Genomic DNA, 24923 nt, shown 5'->3' with positions numbered 1-24923 from the left:
GGGAGGCTCTCAGGTTTGGAAGGGGAAGGATTTGGATATCACATCTCATGTTATAGGAAGGATCTCAGGTTTGGTATTAGAGGCATTGAGATATTACATTCTTGCTATAGGAAGGGTCTCAGGATTGGAATGGGAAGAAGTTGGATATCACATCTCATGCTAAAGGGAGGGTCTCAGGTTTGGAAAGGGAAGGAGTTGGATATCACATTTCATGTTAGAGGAAGGATCTCAGGTTTGGTATTAGAGGCATTGAGATATAACATCTCATGCTATAGGAAGGGTCTCAGGATTGGAATGGGAAGGAGTTGGATATCACATCTGATGTTATAGGAAGGATCTCAGGTTTGGTATTAGAAGCATTGAGACATCACATCTCATGCTATGGGAAGGGTCTCAGGATTGGAATGGGAAGGAGTTGGATATCACATCTCATGCTATAGGAAGGGTCTCAGGTTTGGTATAAGCATTGAGATATCACATCTCTGCTATCGGAAGTGTCTCAGGATTGGAATGGGAAGGAGTTGGATATCCCATCTCATGTTATAGGACGGGTCTCAGGTTTGTTATTAGTATCATTGAGATATCATATTGCATGCTGTAGGAAGGGTCTAAGGATTGGAATGGGAAGGACTTGGATATCACATCTCATGCTATAGGTAGGCTCTCAGGTTTGGAAAGGGAAGGAGATGGATATCACATTTCATGTTAGAGGAAGGATCTCAGGTTTGGTATTAGAGGCATTGAGATACAACATCTCATGCTATAGGAAGGGTCTCAGGATTGGAATGGGAAGGAGTTGGATATCACATCTGATGTTATAGGAAGGATCTCAGGTTTGGTATTAGAAGCATTGAGACATCACATCTCATGCTATGGGAAGGGTCTCAGGATTGAAATGGGAAGGAGTTGGATATCACATCTCATGCTATAGGATGGGTCTCAGGATTGGAATGGGAAGGAGTTGTATATGACATCTCATGCCATAGGAAGGGTCTCAGGTTTGGTATAAGCATTGAGATATCACATCTCTGCTATCGGAAGGGTCTCAGGATTGGAATGGGAAGGAGTTGGATATCCCATCTCATGTTATAGGAAGAGTCTCAGGTTTGGTATTAGAAGCATTGAGATATCACATCTCATGCTATAGGAAGTGTCTCAGGATTGGAATGGGAAGGAGTTTGATATCACATCTCATGCCATGTATGGGTCTCAGGTTTTGTAGAAGCATTGGGATATCACATCTCAAGCTATAGGAAGGGTCTCAGGTTTGGAAGGGGAAGGATTTGGATCTCACATCTCATGTTTTAGGACGGGTCTCAGGTTTGGTATTAGAAGCATTGAGATATCACATCTCATGGTATAGGAAGGGTCTCAGGATTGGAATGGGAAGGAGTTGGATATCACATCTCAAGCTATCAAAGGATTGGAATGGGAAGGAGTTTGATAGCACACTTCAAGCTATAGGAAGGGTCTCAGGTTTGGAAAGGGAAGGATTTGGATTTCACATCTCATGTTATAGGATGGTTCTCATGTTTGGTTTTAGAAGCATTGAGATATCACACCACATGCTATCTGAAGGGTCTCAGGTTTGGAAAGGGAAGGATTTGGATTTCACATATGTTATTGGATGGTTCTAAGGTTTGGTTTTAGAAGCATTAAGATATCACATCTCATGCTATAGGAAGGGTCTCAGGTTTGGAATGGGAAGGAGTTGGATGCACATCTCATGTTATAGGAAGGATCCCAGGTTTGGTATTAGAAGCATTGTGATATCACATATCATGCTATAGGAAGGGTCTCAGGATTGGAATGGGACGGAGTTGGATATCACATCTCATGCTAAAGGAAAGATCTCAGGTTTGGAAGGGGAAGGATTTGGATCTCACATCTCATGTTTTTGAACGGGTGTCAGGTTTGGTATTAGAAGCATTGAGATATCACATCTCATGGTATAGGAAGGGTCTCAGGATTGGAATGGGAAGGAGTTGGATATCACATCTCAAGCTATCTCAGGATTGCAATGGGAAGGAGTTTGATATCACATCTCATGCTATCGGAAGGGTCTCAGGTTTGGAATGGGAAGGAGCTGGATATCACATCTCATGTTATAGGAAGGATCTCAGGTTTGGTATTAGAAGCATTGTGATATCACATATCATGCTATAGGAAGGGTCTCAGGATTGGAATGAGAAGGAGCTGGATATCACATCTCATGTTATAGGAAGGATCTCAGGTTTGGTATTAGAAGCATTGAGATATCACATCTCTGCTATCAGAAGTGTCTCGGGATTGGAATGGGAAGGAGTTGGATATCCCATCTCATGTTATAGGATGGGTCTCAGGTTTGTTATTAGAATCATTGAGATATATTGCATGCTGTAGGAAGGGTCTAAGGATTGGAATGGGAAGGACTTGGATATCACATTTCATGTTAGAGGAAGGATCTCAGGTTTGGTATTAGAGGCATTGAGATATCACATCTCATGCTATAGGAAGGGTCTCAGGATTGGAATGGGAAGGAGTTGGATATCACATCTCATGTTATAGGAAGGATCTCAGGTTTGGTATTAGAAGCATTGAGACATCACATCTCATGCTATAGGAAGGGTCTCAGGATTGGAATGGGAAGGAGTTGGATATCACATCTCATGCTATAGGAAGGGTCTCAGTTTTGGTATAAGCATTGAGATGTCACATCTCAAGCTATAGGAAGGGTCTCAGGATTGGAATGGGAAGGAGTTGTATATGACATCTCATGCCATAGGAAGGGTCTCAGGTTTGGTATAAGCATTGAGATATCACGTCTCTGCTATCGGAAGGGTCTCAGGATTGGAAAGGGAAGGAGTTGGATATCCCATCTCATGTTATAGGAAGAGTCTCAGGTTTGGTATTAGAAGCATTGAGATATCACATCTCATGCTATCGGAAGGGTCTCAGGATTGGAATGGGAAGGACTTGGATATCACATCTCATGCTATAGGGAGGGTCTCAAGTTTGATATTAGATGCATTGAGATATCACATTTCATGCTATAGGAAGGGTCTCAGGATTGGAATGGGAAGGAGTTGAATATCACATCTCATGCTATAGGAAGGGTCTCAGGTTTGGTATAAGCAGAGAAGTGTCTCAGGATTGGAATGGGAAGGAGTTGGATATCACATCTCATGTTATAGGAAGGATCTCAGGTTTGGTATAAGCATTGAGATATCACATCTCTGCTATCGGAAGGGTCTCAGGATTGGAATGGGAAGGAGTTGGATATTCCCATCTCATGTTATAGAAAGGGTCTCATGTTTGGTATTAGAAGCATTGAGATATCACATCTCATGCTATAGGAAGGGTCTCAGGATTGGAATGGGAAGGACTTGGATATCACATCTCATGCTATAGGGAGGGTCTCAAGTTTGATATTAGAAGCATTGAGATATCACATCTCATGATATCGGAAGGGTCTCAGGTTTGGAAGGGGAAGGATTTGGATATCACATCTCATGTTATAGGAAGGATCTCAGGTTTGGTATTAGAAGCATTGAGATATCATATCTCATGCTATCGGAAGGATCTCAGGTTTGGTATTATAGGCATTGAGATATCACATCTCATGCTATCAGAAGGGTCTCAGGATTGGAATGGGAAGGAGTCGGATATCACATCTCATGCTAAAGGGAGGGTCTCAGGTTTGGTATTAGAAGCATTGAGATATCACACTCATGTTATAGGAAGAATCTCAGGTTTGGTATTAGAGGCACTGAGATATCACATCTCATGCTATCTGAAGGGTCTCAGGATTGGAATGGGAAGGAGTCGGATATCACATCTCATGCTAAAGGGAGGGTCTCAGGTTTGGTATTAGAAGCATTGAGATATCACATCTCATGTTATAGGAAGAATCTCAGGTTTGGTATTAGAGGCATTGAGATATCATATCTCATGCTATAGGAAGGGTCTCAGGATTGGAATGGGAAGGAGTTGGATATCACATCTCATGCTAAAGGAAGGGTCTCAGTTTTGGTAGAAGCATTGAGATAGCACATCTCATGGTATAGGAAGGGTCTCAGGATTGGAATGGGAAGGAGTTGGATATCACATCTCATTCAATAGGAAGGATCTCAGGATTGGAATGGGAAGGATTTGGATGTCACATCTCTTGCTATAGGAAGGGTCTCAGGTTTTTTAATAGAAACATTGAGATATCACATCTCATGCTATAGGAAGGGTTTCAGGATTGGAATGGGAAGGAGTTGGATATCCCTTCTCATGCTATAGGAAGGGTCTCAGGTTGGAATGGGAAGGAGTTGGATATCACATCTCATGTTATAGGAAGGGTCTCAGGATTGGAATGGGAAGGATTTGGATATCACATCTCTTGCTATAGGAAGGGTCTCAGGTTTTTTAATAGAAACATTGAGATATCACATCTCATGCTATAGGAAGGGTTTCAGGATTGGAATGGGAAGGATTTGGATATCACATCTCATGCTAAAGGAAGGGTCTCAGGTTTGGAAGGGGAAGGAATTGGATATCATATCTCATGTTATAGGACGGGTCCCAGGTTTGGTATTAGAAGCTTTGAGATGTCACATCTCATGCAATAGGAAGGGTCTCAGGATTGGAATGGGAAGGAGTTGGATATCACATCTCATGCTAAAGGAAGGGACTCAGGTTTGATAGAAGCATTGAGATATCACATCTCATGCTATAGGAAGGGTCTCAGGATTGGAATGGGAAGGAGTTGGATATCACATCTCATGCCATAGGAAGGGTCTCAGGTTTTGTATAAGCATTGAAATATCAAATCTCTTCTATCGGAAGGGTCTCAGGATAGGAATGGGAAGGACTTAGATATCACATCTCATGCTATAGGGAGGGTCTCAGGTTTGGTATTAGAAGCATTGAGATATCACATCTCATAGTATAGGAAGGGTCTCAGGATTAGAATGGGAAGGAGTTGGATATCACATCTCAAGATATCACAGGATTGGAATGGGAAGGAGTTTGATATCACATCTCAAGCTATAGGAAAGCTCTCAGGTTTGGAAAGGGAAGGATTTGGATTTCACATCTCATGTTATAGGATGGTTCTCATGTTTGGTTTTAGAAGCATTGAGATATCACATCTCATGCTATCGGAAGGGTCTCAGGTTTGGAAAGGGAAGGATTTGGATTTCACATATGTTATTGGATGGTTCTCAGGTTTGGTTTTAGAAGCATTAAGATATCACATCTCATGCTATAGGAAGGATCTCAGGTTTGGTATTAGAAGCATTGTGATATCACATATCATGCTATAGGAAGGGTCTCAGGTTTGGTATTAGAAGCATTGAGATATCACATCTCATAGTATAGGAAGGGTCTCAGGATTAGAATGGGAAGGAGTTGGATATCACATCTCAAGATATCACAGGATTGGAATGGGAAGGAGTTTGATATCACATCTCAAGCTATAGGAAAGGTCTCAGGTTTGGAAAGGGAAGGATTTGGATTTCACATCTCATGTTATAGGATGGTTCTCATGTTTGGTTTTAGAAGCATTGAGATATCACATCTCATGCTATCGGAAGGGTCTCAGGTTTGGAAAGGGAAGGATTTGGATTTCACATATGTTATTGGATGGTTCTCAGGTTTGGTTTTAGAAGCATTAAGATATCACATCTCATGCTATAGGAAGGATCTCAGGTTTGGTATTAGAAGCATTGTGATATCACATATCATGCTATAGGAAGGGTCTCAGGATTGGAATGGGAAGGACTTGGATATCACATCTCATGCTAAAGGAAGGATCTCAGGTTTGGAATGGGAAGGAGTTGGATATCACATCTCGTGTTATAGGAAAGATCTCAGGTTTGGTATTAGAAGCATTGAGACATCACATCTCATGCTATCAGAAGGGTCTCAGGATTGGAATGGGAAGAAGTTGGATATCACATCTCATGCTATAGGAAGGGTCTCAGGTTTGGTATAAGCATTGAGATATCACATCTCATGCTATAGGAAGGGTCTCAGGATTGGAATGGGAAGGAGTTGTATGTGACATCTCATGCCATAGGAAGGGTCTCAGGTTTGGTATAAGCATTGAGATATCATATCACATGCTATAGGAAGGGTCTCAGGATTGGAATGGGAAGGACGTGGATATCACATCTCATGCTATAGGCAGGGTCTCAGGTTTGGAAAGGGAAGGAGATGGATATCAAATTTCATGTTAGAGGTAGGATCTCAGGTTTGGTATTAGAGGCATTGAGATATCACATCTCATGCTATCAGAAGGGTCTCAGGATTGGAATGGGAAGGAGTTGGATATCACATTTCATGCTAAAGGGAGGGTCTCAGGTTTGGAAGGGGAAGGATTTGGAAATCACATCTCATGTTATAGGAATGATCTCAGGTTTGGTATTAGAAGCATTGAGATATCACATCTCATGCTATCATAAGGGTCTCAGGATTGGAATGGGAAGGAGTTGGATATCACATCTCATGTTATAGGAAGGATCTCAGGTTTGGTATTAGAAGCATTGAGACATCACATCTCATGCTATAGGAACGGTCTCAGGATTGGAATTGGAAGGAGTTGGATGTCACATCTCATGCTATAGGAAGGGTCTCAGATTTGGTATAAGCATTGAGATATCACATCTCATGCTATAGGAAGGGTCTCAGTATTGGAATGGGAAGGAGTTGTATATGACATCTCAGGCCATAGGAAGGGTCTCAGGTTTGGTATAAGCATTGAGATATCACATCTCTGCTATCGGAAGGGTCTCAGGATTGGAATGGGAAGGAGTTGGATATCCCATCTCATGTTATAGGAAGGGTCTCAGGTTTGGTATTAGAAGCATTGAGATATTACATCTCATGCTATAGGAAGGGTCTCAGGATTGGAATGGGGAGGACTTGGATGTCACATCTCATGCAATAGGGAGGGTCTCAAGTTTGATATTAGAAGCATTGAGATAACAAATCTCATGATATCGGAAGGGTCTCAGGATTGGAATGGGAAGTATTTGGAGATCACATCTCATGATAAAGGAAGGGTCTAAGGTTTGGAAGGGGAAGGATTTGGATATCACATCTCATGTTATAGGACGGGTCTCAGGTTTGGTATTAGAAACATTGAGATATCAAGTCTCATGGTATAGGAAGGGTCTCAGAATTGGAATGGGAAGGAGTTGGATATCACATCTCAAGCTATAGGAAGGGTCTCAGGATTGGAATGGGAAGGAGTTTGATATCACATCTCATGCCATAGTATGGGTCTCAGGTTTGGTAGAAGCATTTGGGATATCACATCTCATGCTATAGGAAGGGTCTCAGGATTGGAATGGGAAGGAGTTGGATATCACTTCTCATGTTTTAGGAAGGATCTCAGGTTTGGTATTAGAAGCATTGAGACATCACATCTCATGCTATAGGAAGGGTCTCAGGATTGGAATGGGAAGCAGTTGGATATCACATCTCATGCTATAGGAAGGGTCTCAGGTTTGGTATAAGCATTGAGATATCACATCTCAAGCTATAGGAAGGGTCTCAGGATTGGAATGGGAAGGAGTTGTATATGACATCTCATGCCATAGGAAGGGTCTCAGGTTTGGTATAAGCATTGAGATATCACATCTCTGCTATCGGAAGGGTCTCAGGATTGGAAAGGGAAGGAGTTGGATATCCCATCTCATGTTATAGGAAGAGTCTCAGGTTTGGTATTAGAAGCATTGAGATATCACATCTCATGCTATAGGAAGTGTCTCAGGATTGGAATGGGAAGGACTTGGATATCACATCTCATGCTATAGGGAGGGTCTCAAGTTTGATATTAGATGCATTGAGATATCACATTTCATGCTATAGGAAGGGTCTCAGGATTGGAATGGGAAGGAGTTGAATATCACATCTCATGCTATAGGAAGGGTCTCAGGTTTGGTATAAGCAGTGAGATGTCACATCTCATGCTATAGGAAGTGTCTCAGGAATGGAATGGGAAGGAGTTGGATATCACATCTCATGTTATAGGAAGGATCTCAGGTTTGGTATAAGCATTGAGATATCACATCTCTGCTATCGGAAGGGTCTCAGGATTGGAATGGGAAGGAGTTGGATATTCCCATCTCATGTTATAGAAAGGGTCTCATGTTTGGTATTAGAAGCATTGAGATATCACATCTCATGCTATAGGAAGGGTCTCAGGATTGGAATGGGAAGGAGTTGGATATCACATCTCATGCTAAAGGGAGGGTCTCAGGTTTGGAAGGGGAAGGATTTGGATATCACATCTCATGTTATAGGAAGGATCTCAGGTTTGGTATTAGAAGCATTGAGATATCACATCTCATGCTATCAGAAGGATCTCAGGTTTGGTATTAGAGGCATTGAGATATCACATCTCATGCTATCAGAAGTGTCTCGGGATAGGAATGGGAAGGAGTTGGATATCACATCTCATGCTAAAGGGAGGGTCTCAGGTTTGGAAGGGGAAGGATTTGGATATCACATCTCAAGTTATAGGAAGGATCTCAGGTTTGGTATTAGCATTGAGATATCCCATCTCATGCTATAGGAAGGGTCTCAGGTTTGGAATCGGAAGGAGTTGTATATGACATCTCATACCATAGGAAGGGTCTCAGGTTTGGTATAAGCATTGAGATATCACATCTCTGCTATCGGAAGGGTCTCAGGATTGGATTGGGAAGGAGTTGGATATCCCATCTCGTTATAGGAAGGGTCTCAGGTTTAGTATTAGAAGCATTGAGATATCACATCTCATGGTATAGGAAGGGTCTCAGAATTGGAATGGGAAGGAGTTGGATATCACATCTCAAGCTATAAGAAGGGTCTCAGGATTGGAATGGGAAGGACTTGGATATCACATCTCATGTTATAGGAAGGGTCTCAGGTTTGGTATTAGAAGCATTGAGATATCACATCTCATGCTATAGGAAGGGTCTCAGGATTGGAATGGGAAGGAGTTGGATATCCCATCTCGTTATAGGAAGGGTCTCAGGTTTGGTATTAGAAGCATTGAGATATCACATCTCATGCTATAGGAAGGGTCTCAGAATTGGAATGGGAAGGAGTTGGATATCACATCTCAGGCTATCTCAGGATTGGAATGGGAAGGAGTTTGATATCACATCTCATGCTATCGGAAGGGTCTCAGGTTTGGAATGGGAAGGAGTTGGATATCACATCTCATGCTAAAGGGAGGGTCTCAGGTTTGGTATTAGAAGCATTGAGATATCACATCTCATGTTATAGGAAGAATCTCAGGTTTGGTATTAGAGGCATTGAGATATCACATCTCATGCTATCAGAAGGGTCTCAGGATTGGAATGGGAAGGGGTCGGATATCACATCTCATGCTAAAGGGAGGGTCTCAGGTTTGGTATTAGAAGCATTGAGATATCACATCTCATGTTATAGGAAGAATCTCAGGTTTGGTATTAGAGGCATTGAGATATCACATCTCATGCTATAGGAAGGGTCTCAGGATTGGAATGGGAAGGAGTTGGATATCACATCTCATGCTAAAGGAAGGGTCTCAGTTTTGGTAGAAGCATTGAGATATCACATCTCATGGTATAGGAAGGGTCTCAGGATTGGAATGGAAAGGAGTTGGATATCACATCTCATCCAATAGGAAGGATCTCAGGATTGGAATGGGAAGGATTTGGATGTCACATCTCTTGCTATAGGAAGGGTCTCAGGTTTTTTATTAGAAACATTGAGATATCACATCTCATGCTATAGGAAGGGTTTCAGGATTGGAATGGGAAGGAGTTGGATATCCCTTCTCATGCTATAGGAAGGGTCTCAGGTTGGAATGGGAAGGAGTTGGATATCACATCTCATGTTATAGGAAGGGTCTCAGGATTGGAATGGGAAGGATTTGGATATCACATCTCTTGCTATAGGAAGGGTCTCAGGTTTTTTATTAGAAACATTGAGATATCACATCTCATGCTATAGGAAGGGTTTCAGGATTGGAATGGGAAGGATTTGGATATCACATCTCATGCTAAAGGAAGGGTCTCAGGTTTGGAAGGGGAAGGAATTGGATATCATATCTAATGTTATAGGACGGGTCCCAGGTTTGGTATTAGAAGCTTTGAGATGTCACATCTCATGCTATAGGAATGGTCTCAGGATTGGAATGGGAAGGAGTTGGATATCACATCTCATGCTAAAGGAAGGGACGCAGGTTTGATAGAAGCATTGAGATATCACATCTCATGCTATAGGAAGGGTCTCAGGATTGGAATGGGAAGGAATTGGATATCACATCTCATGCCATAGGAAGGGTCTCAGGTTTGGTATAAGCATTGAGGTATCACATCTCTTCTATCGGAAGGGTCTCAGGATAGGAATGGGAAGGACTTAGATATCACATCTCATGATATAGGGAGGGTCTCAGTTTTGATATTAGAAGCATTGAGATATCACATATGCTATTGGAAGGGTCTCAGTATTGGAATTGGAAGGAGTTGGATATCACATCTCATGCTATAGGGAGGTTCTCAGGTTTGATATTAGAAGCATTGAGATATCACATATGCTATTGGAAGGGTCTCAGTATTGGAATTGGAAGGAGTTGGATATCACATCTCATGCTATCGGAAGGGTCTCAGGATTGGAATGGGAAGTAGTTGGATATCACATATGCTAAAGGAAAGGTCTCAGGTGTGGAAGGGGAAGGATTTGGATCTCACATCTCATGTTTTAGGACGGGTCTCAGGTTTGGTATTAGAAGCATTGAGATATCACATCTCATGCTATTGGAAGGGTCTCAGAATTGGAATGGGAAGGAGTTGGATATCACATCTCAAGCTATCTCAGGATTGGAATGGGAAGGAGTTTGATATCACATCTCATGCTATCGGAAGGGTCTCAGGTTTGGAATGGGAAGGAGTTGGATATCACATCTCATGTTATAGGAAGGATCTCAGGTTTGGTATTAGAAGCATTGAGATATCACATCTCATGCTATAGGAAGTTTCTCAAGATTGGAATCGGAAGGAGTTGGATACCACATCTCATGCTATAGGAAGGGTCTCAGGTTTGGTATAAGCATTGAGATATCCCATCTCAAGGGTCTCAGCATTGGAATCGGAAGGAGTTGTATTTGACATCTCATGCCATAGGAAGGGTCTCAGGTTTGGTATAAGCATTGAGATATCACATCTCTGCTATCGGAAGGGTCTCAGGATTGGAATGGGAAGGAGTTGGATATCACATCTCATGCTAAAGGGAGGGTCTCAGGTTTGGAAGGGGAAGGATTTGGATATCACATCTCATGTTATAGGAAGGATCTCAGGTTTGGTATTAGAAGCATTGAGATATCACATCTCATGCTATCGGAAGGATCTCAGGTTTGGTATTATAGGCATTGAGATATCACATCTCATGGTATCAGAAGGGTCTCAGGATTGGAATGGGAAGGAGTCGGATATCACATCTCATGCTAAAGGGAGGGTCTCAGGTTTGGTATTAGAAGCATTGAGATATCACATCTCATGTTATAGGAAGAATCTCAGGTTTGGTATTAGAGGCATTGAGATATCACATCTCATGCTATCAGAAGGGTCTCAGGATTGGAATGGGAAGGAGTCGGATATCACATCTCATGCTAAAGGGAGGGTCTCCGGTTTGGTATTAGAAGCATTGAGATATCACATCTCATGTTATAGGAAGAATCTCAGGTTTGGTATTAGAGGCATTGAGATATCACATCTCATGCTATAGGAAGGGTCTCAGGATTGGAATGGGAAGGAGTTGGATATCACATCTCATGCTAAAGGAAGGGTCTCAGTTTTGGTAGAAGCATTGAGATATCACATCTCATGGTATAGGAAGGGTCTCAGGATTATAATGGGAAGGAGTTGGATATCACATCTCATCCAATAGGAAGGATCTCGGGATTGGAATGGGAAGGATTTGGATGTCACATCTCTTGCTATAGGAAGGGTCTCAGGTTTTTTATTAGAAACATTGAGATATCACATCTCATGCTATAGGAAGGGTTTCAGGATTGGAATGGGAAGGAGTTGGATATCCCTTCTCATGCTATAGGAAGGGTCTCAGGTTGGAATGGGAAGGAGTTGGATATCACATCTCATGTTATAGGAAGGGTCTCAGGATTGGAATGGGAAGGATTTGGATATCACATCTCTTGCTATAGGAAGGGTCTCAGGTTTTTTATTAGAAACATTGAGATATCACATCTCATGCTATAGGAAGGGTTTCAGGATTGGAATGGGAAGGATTTGGATATCACATCTCATGCTAAAGGAAGGGTCTCAGGTTTGGAAGGGGAAGGAATTGGATATCATATCTCATGTTATAGGACGGGTCCCAGGTTTGGTATTAGAAGCTTTGAGATGTCACATCTCATGCTATAGGAAGGGTCTCAGGATTGTAATGGGAAGGAGTTGGATATCACATCTCATGCTAAAGGAAGGGATTCAGGTTTGATAGAAGCATTGAGATATCAATCTCATGCTATAGGAAGGGTCTCAGGATTGGAATGGGAAGGAGTTGCATATCACATCTCATGCCATAGGAAGGGTCTCAGGTTTGGTATAAGCATTGAGATATCACATCTCTTCTATCGGAAGGGTCTCAGGATAGGAATGGGAAGGACTTAGATATCACATCTCATGCTATAGGGAGGGTCTCAGTTTTGATATTAGAAGCATTGAGATATCACATTTCATGCTATCGGAAGGGTCTCAGGATTGGAATGGGAAGGAGTTGGATATCACATCTCAAGCTATCACAGGATTGGAATGGGAAGGAGTTTGATATCACATCTCAAGCTATAGGAAGGGTCTCAGGTTTGGAAAGGGAAGGATTTGGATTTCACATCTCATGTTATAGGTTGGTTCTCATGTTTGGTTTTAGAAGCATTGAGATATCACATCTCATGCTATCGGAAGGGTCTCAGGTTTGGAAAGGGAAGGATTTGGATTTCACATATGTTATTGGATGGTTCTCAGGTTTGGTATTAGAAGCATTAAGTTATCACATCTCATGCTAAAGGAAGGATCTCAGGTTTGGCATGGGAAGGAGCTTGATATCACATCTCATGTTATAGGAAAGATCTCAGGTTTGGTATTAGAAGCATTGAGACATCACATCTCATGTTATACGAAGGGTCTCAGGATTGGAATGGGAAGAAGTTGGATATCACATCTCATGCTATAGGAAGGGTCTCAGGTTTGGTATAAGCATTGAGATATCACATCTCATGCTATAGGAAGGGTCTCAGGATTGGAATGGGAAGGAGTTGTATGTGACATTCCATGCCATAGGAAGGGTCTCAGGTTTGGTATAAGCATTGAGATATCATATCACATGCTATAGGAAGGGTCTCAGGATTGGAATGGGAAGGACTTGGATATCACATCTCATGCTGTAGGCAGGGTCTCAGGTTTGGAAAGGGAAGGAGATGGATATCACATTTCATGTTAGAGGTAGGATCTCAGGTTTGGTATTAGAGGCATTGAGATATCACATCTCATGCTATCAGAAGGGTCTCAGGATTGGAATGTGAAGAAGTTGGATATCACATTTCATGCTAAAGGGAGGGTCTCAGGTTTGGAAGGGGAAGGATTTGGAAATCACATCTCATGTTATAGGAATGATCTCAGGTTTGGTATTAGAAGCATTGAGATATCACATCTCATGCTATCGGAAGGATCTCAAGTTTTGTATTAGAGGCATTGAGATATCACATCTCATGCTATCATAAGGTTCTCAGGATTGGAATGGGAAGGAGTTGGATATCACATCTCATGTTATAGGAAGGATCTCAGGTTTGGTATTAGAAGCATTGAGACATCACATCTCATGCTATAGGAAGGGTTTCAGGATTGGAATGGGAAGGATTTGGATATCACATCTCATGCTAAAGGAAGGGTCTCAGGTTTGGAAGGGGAAGGAATTGGATATCCTATCTCATGTTATAGGACGGGTCCCAGGTTTGGTATTAGAAGCTTTGAGATGTCACATCTCATGCTATAGGAAGGGTCTCAGGATTGTAATGGGAAGGAGTTGGATATCACATCTCATGCTAAAGGAAGGGATTCAGGTTTGATAGAAGCATTGAGATATCAATCTCATGCTATAGGAAGGGTCTCAGGATTGGAATGGGAAGGAGTTGCATATCACATCTCATGCCATAGGAAGGGTCTCAGGTTTGGTATAAGCATTGAGATATCACATCTCTTCTATCGGAAGGGTCTCAGGATAGGAATGGGAAGGACTTAGATATCACATCTCATGCTATAGGGAGGGTCTCAGTTTTGATATTAGAAGCATTGAGATATCACATTTCATGCTATCGGAAGGGTCTCAGGATTGGAATGGGAAGGAGTTGGATATCACATCTCAAGCTATCACAGGATTGGAATGGGAAGGAGTTTGATATCACATCTCAAGCTATAGGAAGGGTCTCAGGTTTGGAAAGGGAAGGATTTGGATTTCACATCTCATGTTATAGGTTGGTTCTCATGTTTGGTTTTAGAAGCATTGAGATATCACATCTCATGCTATCGGAAGGGTCTCAGGTTTGGAAAGGGAAGGATTTGGATTTCACATATGTTATTGGATGGTTCTCAGGTTTGGTATTAGAAGCATTAAGTTATCACATCTCATGCTAAAGGAAGGATCTCAGGTTTGGCATGGGAAGGAGCTTGATATCACATCTCATGTTATAGGAAAGATCTCAGGTTTGGTATTAGAAGCATTGAGACATCACATCTCATGTTATACGAAGGGTCTCAGGATTGGAATGGGAAGAAGTTGGATATCACATCTCATGCTATAGGAAGGGTCTCAGGTTTGGTATAAGCATTGAGATATCACATCTCATGCTATAGGAAGGGTCTCAGGATTGGAATGGGAAGGAGTTGTATGTGACATTCCATGCCATAGGAAGGGTCTCAGGTTTGGTATAAGCATTGAGATATCATATCACATGCTATAGGAAGGGTCTCAGGATTGGAATGGGAAGGACTTGGATATCACATCTCATGCTATAGGCAGGGTCTCAGGTTTGGAAAGGGAAGGAGATGGATATCACATTTCATGTTAGAGGTAGGATCTCAGGTTTGGTATTAGAGGCATTGAGATATCACATCTCATGCTATCAGAAGGGTCTCAGGATTGGAATGTGAAGAAGTTGGATATCACATTTCATGCTAAAGGGAGGGTCTCAGGTTTGGAAGGGGAAGGATTTGGAAATCACATCTCATGTTATAGGAATGATCTCAGGTTTGGTATTAGAAGCATTGAGATATCACATCTCATGCTATCGGAAGGATCTCAAGTTTTGTATTAGAGGCATTGAGATATCACATCTCATGCTATCATAAGGTTCTCAGGATTGGAATGGGAAGGAGTTGGATATCACATCTCATGTTATAGGAAGGATCTCAGGTTTGGTATTAGAAGCATTGAGACATCACATCTCATGCTATAGGAAGGGTCTCAGGATTGGAATTGGAAGGAGTTGGATATCACATCTCATGCTATAGGAAGGGTCTCAGATTTGGTATAAGCATTGAGATATCACATCTCATGCTATAGGAAGGGTCTCATGATTGGAATGGGAAGGAGTTGTATATGACATCTCAGGCCATAGGAAGGGTCTCAGGTTTGGTATAAGCATTGAGATATCACATCTCTGCTATCGGAAGGGTCTCAGGATTGGAATGGGAAGGAGTTGGATATCCCATCTCATGTTATAGGAAGGGTCTCAGGTTTGGTATTAGAAGCATTGAGATATCACATCTCATGCTATAGGAAGGGTCTCAGGATTGGAATAGGGAGGACTTGGATGTCACATCTCATGCTATAGGGAGGGTCTCAAGTTTGATATTAGAAGCATTGAGATAACAAATCTCATGATATCGGAAGGGTCTCAGGATTGGAATGGGAAGGAGTTGGATATCACATCTCATGTTATAGGACGGGTCTCAGGTTTGGTATTAGAAACATTGAGATATCAAGTCTCATGGTATAGGAAGGGTCTCAGAATTGGAATGGGAAGGAGTTGGATATCACATCTCAAGCTATAGGAAGGGTCTCAGGATTGGAATGGGAAGGAGTTTGATATCACATCTCATGCCATAGTATGGGTCTCAGGTTTGGTAGAAGCATTTGGGATATCACATCTCATGCTATCGGATGGGCCTCAGGATTGGAATAGGAAGGAGTTGGATATCACATCTCAAGCTATAGGAAGGGTCTAAGGTTTGGTATAAGCATTGAGATATCACATCTCATGCTATAGGAAGGGTCTCAGGATTGGAATGGGAAGGAGTTGGATATCTCATCTCATGTTATAGGAAAGATCTCAGGTTTGGTATTAGAAGCATTGAGACATCACATCTCATGTTATAGGAAGGGTCTCAGGATTGGAATGGGAAGAAGTTGGATATCACATCTCATGCTATAGGAAGGGTCTCAGCTTTGGAAGGGGAAGGAGTTGGATATCACATCTCATGTTATAGGAAAGATCTCAGGTTTGGTATTAGAAGCATTGAGACATCACATCTCATGTTATACGAAGGGTCTCAGGATTGGAATGGGAAGAAGTTGGATATCACATCTCATGCTATAGGAAGGGTCTCAGGTTTGGTATAAGCATTGAGATATCACATCTCATGCTATAGGAAGGGTCTCAGGATTGGAATGGGAAGGAGTTGTATGTGACATTCCATGCCATAGGAAGGGTCTCAGGTTTGGTATAAGCATTGAGATATCATATCACATGCTATAGGAAGGGTCTCAGGATTGGAATGGGAAGGACTTGGATATCACATCTCATGCTATAGGCAGGGTCTCAGGTTTGGAAAGGGAAGGAGATGGATATCACATTTCATGTTAGAGGTAGGATCTCAGGTTTGGTATTAGAGGCATTGAGATATCACATCTCATGCTATCAGAAGGGTCTCAGGATTGGAATGTGAAGGAGTTGGATATCACATTTCATGCTAAAGGGAGGGTCTCAGGTTTGGAAGGGGAAGGATTTGGAAATCACATCTCATGTTATAGGAATGATCTCAGGTTTGGTATTAGAAGCATTGAGATATCACATCTCATGCTATCGGAAGGATCTCAGGTTTTGTATTAGAGGCATTGAGATATCACATCTCATGCTATCATAAGGTTCTCAGGATTGGAATGGGAAGGAGTTGGATATCACATCTCATGTTATAGGAAGGATCTCAGGTTTGGTATTAGAAGCATTGAGACATCACATCTCATGCTATAGGAAGGGTCTCAGGATTCGAATTGGAAGGAGTTGGATATCACATCTCATGCTATAGGAAGGGTCTCAGATTTGGTATAAGCATTGAGATATCACATCTCATGCTATAGGAAGGGTCTCATGATTGGAATGGGAAGGAGTTGTATATGACATCTCAGGCCATAGGAAGGGTCTCAGGTTTGGTATAAGCATTGAGATATCACATCTCTGCTATCGGAAAGGTCTCAGGATTGGAATGGGAAGGAGTTGGATATCCCATCTCATGTTATAGGAAGGGTCTCAGGTTTGGTATTAGAAGCATTGAGATATCACATCTCATGCTATAGGAAGGGTCTCAGGATTGGAATAGGGAGGACTTGGATGTCACATCTCATGCTATAGGGAGGGTCTCAAGTTTGATATTAGAAGCATTGAGATAACAAATCTCATGATATCGGAAGGGTCTCAGGATTGGAATGGGAAGGAGTTGGATATCACATCTCATGTTATAGGACGGGTCTCAGGTTTGGTATTAGAAACATTGAGATATCAAGTCTCATGGTATAGGAACGGTCTCAGAATTGGAATGGGAAGGAGTTGGATATCACATCTCAAGCTATAGGAAGGGTCTCAGGATTGGAATGGGAAGGAGTTTGATATCACATCTCATGCCATAGTATGGGTCTCAGGTTTGGTAGAAGCATTTGGGATATCACATCTCATGCTATCGGATGGGTCTCAGGATTGGAATAGGAAGGAGTTGGATATCACATCTCAAGCTATAGGAAGGGTCTCAGGTTTGGTATAAGCATTGAGATAACACATCTCATGCTATAGGAAGGGTCTCAGGATTGGAATGGGAAGGAGTTGGATATCTCATCTCATGTTATAGGAAAGATCTCAGGTTTGGTATTAGAAGCATTGAGACATCACATCTCATGTTATAGGAAGGGTCTCAGGATTGGAATGGGAAGAAGTTGGATATCACATCTCATGATATAGGAAGGGTCTCAGGTTTGGAAGGGGAAGGAGTTGGATATCCAATCTCATATTATAGGACTGGTCTCAGGTTTGGTATTAGAAGCATTGAGATAACAAATCTCATGATATCGGAAGGGTCTCAGGATTGGAATGGGAAGGAGTTGGATATCACATCTCACGATAAAGGAAGGGTCTAAGGTTTGGAAGGGGAAGGATTTGGATATCACATCTCATGTTATAGGACGGGTCTCAGGTTTGGTATTAGAAACATTGAGATATCAAGTCTCATGGTATAGGAAGGGTCTCAGAATTGGAATGGGAAGGAGTTGGATATCACATCTCAAGCTATAGGAAGGGTCTCAGGATTGGAATGGGAAGGAGTTTGATATCACATCTCATGCCATAGTATGGGTCTCAGGTTTGGTAGAAGCATTTGGGATATCACATCTCATGCTATCGGAAGGGTCTCAGGATTGGAATGGGAAGGAGTTGGATATCACATCTTAAGCTATAGGAAGGGTCTCATGTTTGGTATAAGCATTGAGATATCACATCTCATGCTATAGGAAGGGTCTGGGAAGGAGTTGGGTATCACATCTCATGTTATAGGAAAGATCTCAGGTTTGGTATTAGAAGCATTGAGACATCACATCTCATGTTATAGGAAGGGTCTCAGGATTGGAATGGGAAGAAGTTGGATATCACATCTCATGCTATAGGAAGGGTCTCAGGTTTGGAAGGGGAAGGAGTTGGATATCCAATCTCATGTTATAGGACCGGTCTCAGGTTTGGTATTAGAAGCATTGAGATATCACATCGCATGCTGTAGGAAGGTTCTCAGGTTTGGAATGGGGAGGAATTGGATATCACATCTCATGTCATAGGAAGGATCTCAGGTTTGGTATTAGAAGCATTGAGATATCACATCTCATGCTATAGGAATGGTCTCAGGATTGGAATGGGAAGGAGTTGGATATTACTTTCTTGCTATAGGAAGGGTCTCATGTTTGGAATGGGAAGGAGTTGGATATCACATATGCTATAGGAAGGGTCCCAGGTTTGGAACTGGAAGGAGTTGGATATCACATCTCATGTTATAGGAAGGGTCTCAGGTTTGGTATAAACATTGAGATATCACATCTCTGCTATCGGAAGTGTCTCAGGATTGGAATGGGAAGGAGTTGGATATCCCATCTCATGTTATAGGACGGGTCTCAGTCTCAGCATTGGAATCGGAAGGAGTTGTATTTGACATCTCATGCCATAGGAAGGGTCTCAGGTTTGGTATTATAGGCATTGAGATATCACATCTCATGCTATCAGAAGGGTCTCAGGATTGGAATGGGAAGGAGTCGGATATCACATCTCATGCTGAAGGGAGGGTCTCAGGTTTGGTATTATAGGCATTGAGATGTCACATCTCATGTTATACGAAGGGTCTCAGGATTGGAATGGGAAGAAGTTGGATATCACATCTCATGCTATAGGAAGGGTCTCAGCTTTGGAAGGGGAAGGAGTTGGATATCACATCTCATGTTATAGGAAAGATCTCAGGTTTGGTATTAGAAGCATTGAGACATCACATCTCATGTTATACGAAGGGTCTCAGGATTGAAATGGGAAGAAGTTGGATATCACATCTCATGCTATAGGAAGGGTCTCAGGTTTGGTATAAGCATTGAGATATCACATCTCATGCTATAGGAAGGGTCTCAGGATTGGAATGGGAAGGAGTTGTATGTGACATTCCATGCCATAGGAAGGGTCTCAGGTTTGGTATAAGCATTGAGATATCATATCACATGCTATAGGAAGGGTCTCAGGATTGGAATGGGAAGGACTTGGATATCACATCTCATGCTATAGGCAGGGTCTCAGGTTTGGAAAGGGAAGGAGATGGATATCACATTTCATGTTAGAGGTAGGATCTCAGGTTTGGTATTAGAGGCATTGAGATATCACATCTCATGCTATCAGAAGGGTCTCAGGATTGGAATGTGAAGGAGTTGGATATCACATTTCATGCTAAAGGGAGGGTCTCAGGTTTGGAAGGGGAAGGATTTGGAAATCACATCTCATGTTATAGGAATGATCTCAGGTTTGGTATTAGAAGCATTGAGATATCACATCTCATGCTATCGGAAGGATCTCAGGTTTTGTATTAGAGGCATTGAGATATCACATCTCATGCTATCATAAGGTTCTCAGGATTGGAATGGGAAGGAGTTGGATATCACATCTCATGTTATAGGAAGGATCTCAGGTTTGGTATTAGAAGCATTGAGACATCACATCTCATGCTATAGGAAGGGTCTCAGGATTCGAATTGGAAGGAGTTGGATATCACATCTCATGCTATAGGAAGGGTCTCAGATTTGGTATAAGCATTGAGATATCACATCTCATGCTATAGGAAGGGTCTCATGATTGGAATGGGAAGGAGTTGTATATGACATCTCAGGCCATAGGAAGGGTCTCAGGTTTGGTATAAGCATTGAGATATCACATCTCTGCTATCGGAAAGGTCTCAGGATTGGAATGGGAAGGAGTTGGATATCCCATCTCATGTTATAGGAAGGGTCTCAGGTTTGGTATTAGAAGCATTGAGATATCACATCTCATGCTATAGGAAGGGTCTCAGGATTGGAATAGGGAGGACTTGGATGTCACATCTCATGCTATAGGGAGGGTCTCAAGTTTGATATTAGAAGCATTGAGATAACAAATCTCATGATATCGGAAGGGTCTCAGGATTGGAATGGGAAGGAGTTGGTTATCACATCTCATGTTATAGGACGGGTCTCAGGTTTGGTATTAGAAACATTGAGATATCAAGTCTCATGGTATAGGAACGGTCTCAGAATTGGAATGGGAAGGAGTTGGATATCACATCTCAAGCTATAGGAAGGGTCTCAGGATTGGAATGGGAAGGAGTTTGATATCACATTCCATGCCATAGTATGGGTCTCAGGTTTGGTAGAAGCATTTGGGATATCACATCTCATGCTATCGGATGGGTCTCAGGATTGGAATAGGAAGGAGTTGGATATCACATCTCAAGCTATAGGAAGGGTCTCAGGTTTGGTATAAGCATTGAGATAACACATCTCATGCTATAGGAAGGGTCTCAGGATTGGAATGGGAAGGAGTTGGATATCTCATCTCATGTTATAGGAAAGATCTCAGGTTTGGTATTAGAAGCATTGAGACATCACATCTCATGTTATAGGAAGGGTCTCAGGATTGGAATGGGAAGAAGTTGGATATCACATCTCATGATATAGGAAGGGTCTCAGGTTTGGAAGGGGAAGGAGTTGGATATCCAATCTCATATTATAGGACTGGTCTCAGGTTTGGTATTAGAAGCATTGAGATAACAAATCTCATGATATCGGAAGGGTCTCAGGATTGGAATGGGAAGGAGTTGGATATCACATCTCACGATAAAGGAAGGGTCTAAGGTTTGGAAGGGGAAGGATTTGGATATCACATCTCATGTTATAGGACGGGTCTCAGGTTTGGTATTAGAAACATTGAGATATCAAGTCTCATGGTATAGGAAGGGTCTCAGAATTGGAATGGGAAGGAGTTGGATATCACATCTCAAGCTATAGGAAGGGTCTCAGGATTGGAATGGGAAGGAGTTTGATATCACATCTCATGCCATAGTATGGGTCTCAGGTTTGGTAGAAGCATTTGGGATATCACATCTCATGCTATCGGAAGGGTCTCAGGATTGGAATGGGAAGGAGTTGGATATCACATCTTAAGCTATAGGAAGGGTCTCAGGTTTGGTATAAGCATTGAGATATCACATCTCATGCTATAGGAAGGGTCTGGGAAGGAGTTGGGTATCACATCTCATGTTATAGGAAAGATCTCAGGTTTGGTATTAGAAGCATTGAGACATCACATCTCATGTTATAGGAAGGGTCTCAGGATTGGAATGGGAAGAAGTTGGATATCACATCTCATGCTATAGGAAGGGTCTCAGGTTTGGAAGGGGAAGGAGTTGGATATCCAATCTCATGTTATAGGACTGGTCTCAGGTTTGGTATTAGAAGCATTGAGATATCACATCGCATGCTGTAGGAAGGTTCTCAGGTTTGGAATGGGGAGGAATTGGATATCACATCTCATGTCATAGGAAGGATCTCAGGTTTGGTATTAGAAGCATTGAGATATCACATCTCATGCTATAGGAATGGTCTCAGGATTGGAATGGGAAGGAGTTGGATATTACATTCTTGCTATAGGAATGGTCTCATGTTTGGAATGGGAAGGAGTTGGATATCACATATGCTATAGGAAGGGTCCCAGGTTTGGAACTGGAAGGAGTTGTATATCACATCTCATGTTATAGGAAGGGTCTCAGGTTTGGTATAAACATTGAGATATCACATCTCTGCTATCGGAAGTGTCTCAGGATTGGAATGGGAAGGAGTTGGATATCCCATCTCATGTTATAGGACGGGTCTCAGTCTCAGCATTGGAATCGGAAGGAGTTGTATTTGACATCTCATGCCATAGGAAGGGTCTCAGGTTTGGTATTATAGGCATTGAGATATCACATCTCATGCTATCAGAAGGGTCTCAGGATTGGAATGGGAAGGAGTCGGATATCACATCTCATGCTGAAGGGAGGGTCTCAGGTTTGGTATTATAGGCATTGAGATGTCACATCTCATGCTATCAGAAGGGTCTCAGGATTGGAATGGGAAGGAGTCGATATCACATCTCATGCTAAAGGGAGGGTCTCAGGTTTGGTATTAGAAGCATTGAGATATCACATCTCATGTTATAGGAAGAATCTCAGGTTTGGTATTAGAGGCATTGAGATATCACATCTCATGCTATCAGAAGGGTCTCAGGATTGGAATGGGAAGGAGTCGGATATCACATCTCATGCTAAAGGGAGGGTCTCAGGTTTGGTATTAGAAGCATTGAGATATCACATCTCATGTTATAGGAAGAATCTCAGGTTTGGTATTAGAGGCATTGAGATATCACATCTCATGCTATCAGAAGGGTCTCAGGATTGGAATGGGAAGGAGTCGGATATCACATCTCATGCTAAAGGGAGGGTCTCAGGTTTGGTATTAGAAGCATTGAGATATCACATCTCATGTTATAGGAAGAATCTCAGGTTTGGTATTAGAGGCATTGAGATATCACATCTCATGCTATATGAAGGGTCTCAGGATTGGAATGGGAAGGAGTTGGATATCACATCTCATCCAATAGGAAGGATCTCAGGATTGGAATGGGAAAGATTTGGATGTCACATCTCTTGCTATAGGAAGGGTCTCAGGTTTTTTTATTAGAAACATTGAGATATCACATCTCATGCTATAGGAAGGGTTTCAGGATTGGAATGGGAAGGAGTTGGATATCCCTTCTCATGCTATAGGAAGGGTCTCAGGTTGGAATGGGGAGGAGTTGGATATCACATCTCATGTTATAGGAAGGGTCTCAGGATTGGAATGGGAAGGATTTGGATATCACATCTCTTGCTATAGGAAGGGTCTCAGGTTTTTTATTAGAAACATTGAGATATCACATCTCATGCTATAGGAAGGGTTTCAGGATTGGAATGGGAAGGATTTGGATATCACATCTCATGCTAAAGGAAGGGTCTCAGGTTTGGAAGGGGAAGGATTTGGATATCATATCTCATGTTATAGGACGGGTCCCAGGTTTGGTATTAGAAGCTTTGAGATATCACATCTCATGCTATAGGAAGGGTCTCAGGATTGGAATGGGAAGGAGTTGGATATCACATCTCATGCTAAAGGAAGGGACTCAAGTTTGACAGAAGCAATGAGATATCACATCTCATGCTATAGGAAGAGTCTCAGGATTGGAATGGGAAGGAGTTGGTTATCACATCTCATGCCATAGGAAGGGTCTCAGGTTTGGTATAAGCATTGAGATATCACATCTCTGCTATCGGAAGGGTCTCAGGATAGGAATGGGAAGGACTTAGATATCACATCTCATGGTATAGGGAGGGTCTCAGTTTTGATATTAGAAGCATTGAGATATCACATGCTATCGGAAGGGTCTCAGGTTTGGAATGGGAAGGAGTTGGATATCACATCTCATGTTATAGGAAGGATCTCAGGTTTGGTATTAGAAGCATTGAGATATCACATCTCATGCTATAGGAAGGGTCTCAGGATTGGAATCGGAAGGAGTTGGATACCACTTCTCATGCTATAGGAAGGGTCTCAGGTTTGGTATAAGCATTGAGATATCCCATCTCATGCTATAGGAAGGGTCTCAGGATTGGAATGGGAAGGAGTTGGATATCACATCTCATGCCATAGGAAGGGTCTCAGGTTTGGTATAAGCATTGAGATATCACATCTCATGCTATAGGGAGGGTCTCAGTTTTGATATTAGAAGCATTGAGATATCACATTTCATGCTATCGGAAGGGTCTCAGGATTGGAATGGGAAGGAGTTGGATATCACATCTCAAGCTATCTCAGGATTGGAATGGGAAGGAGTTTGATATCACATCTCAAGCTATAGGAAGGATCTCAGGTTTTGAAGGGGAAGGATTTGGATCTCACATCTCATGTTTTAGGACGGGTCTCAGGTTTGGTATTAGAAGCATTGAGATATCACATCTCATGGTATAGGAAGGGTCTCAGGATTGGAATGGGAAGGAGTTGGATATCACATCTCAAGCTAT

Source organism: Ambystoma mexicanum, chromosome 11, assembly GCF_040938575.1.
Source record: "Ambystoma mexicanum isolate Mex_15411 chromosome 11, UKY_AmexF1_1, whole genome shotgun sequence".
In the NCBI taxonomy this organism is placed as follows: Eukaryota; Metazoa; Chordata; class Amphibia; order Caudata; family Ambystomatidae; genus Ambystoma; species Ambystoma mexicanum.
The sequence above is the reverse complement of the archived record's forward strand: the minus strand, read 5'-3'. Positions refer to the sequence as shown.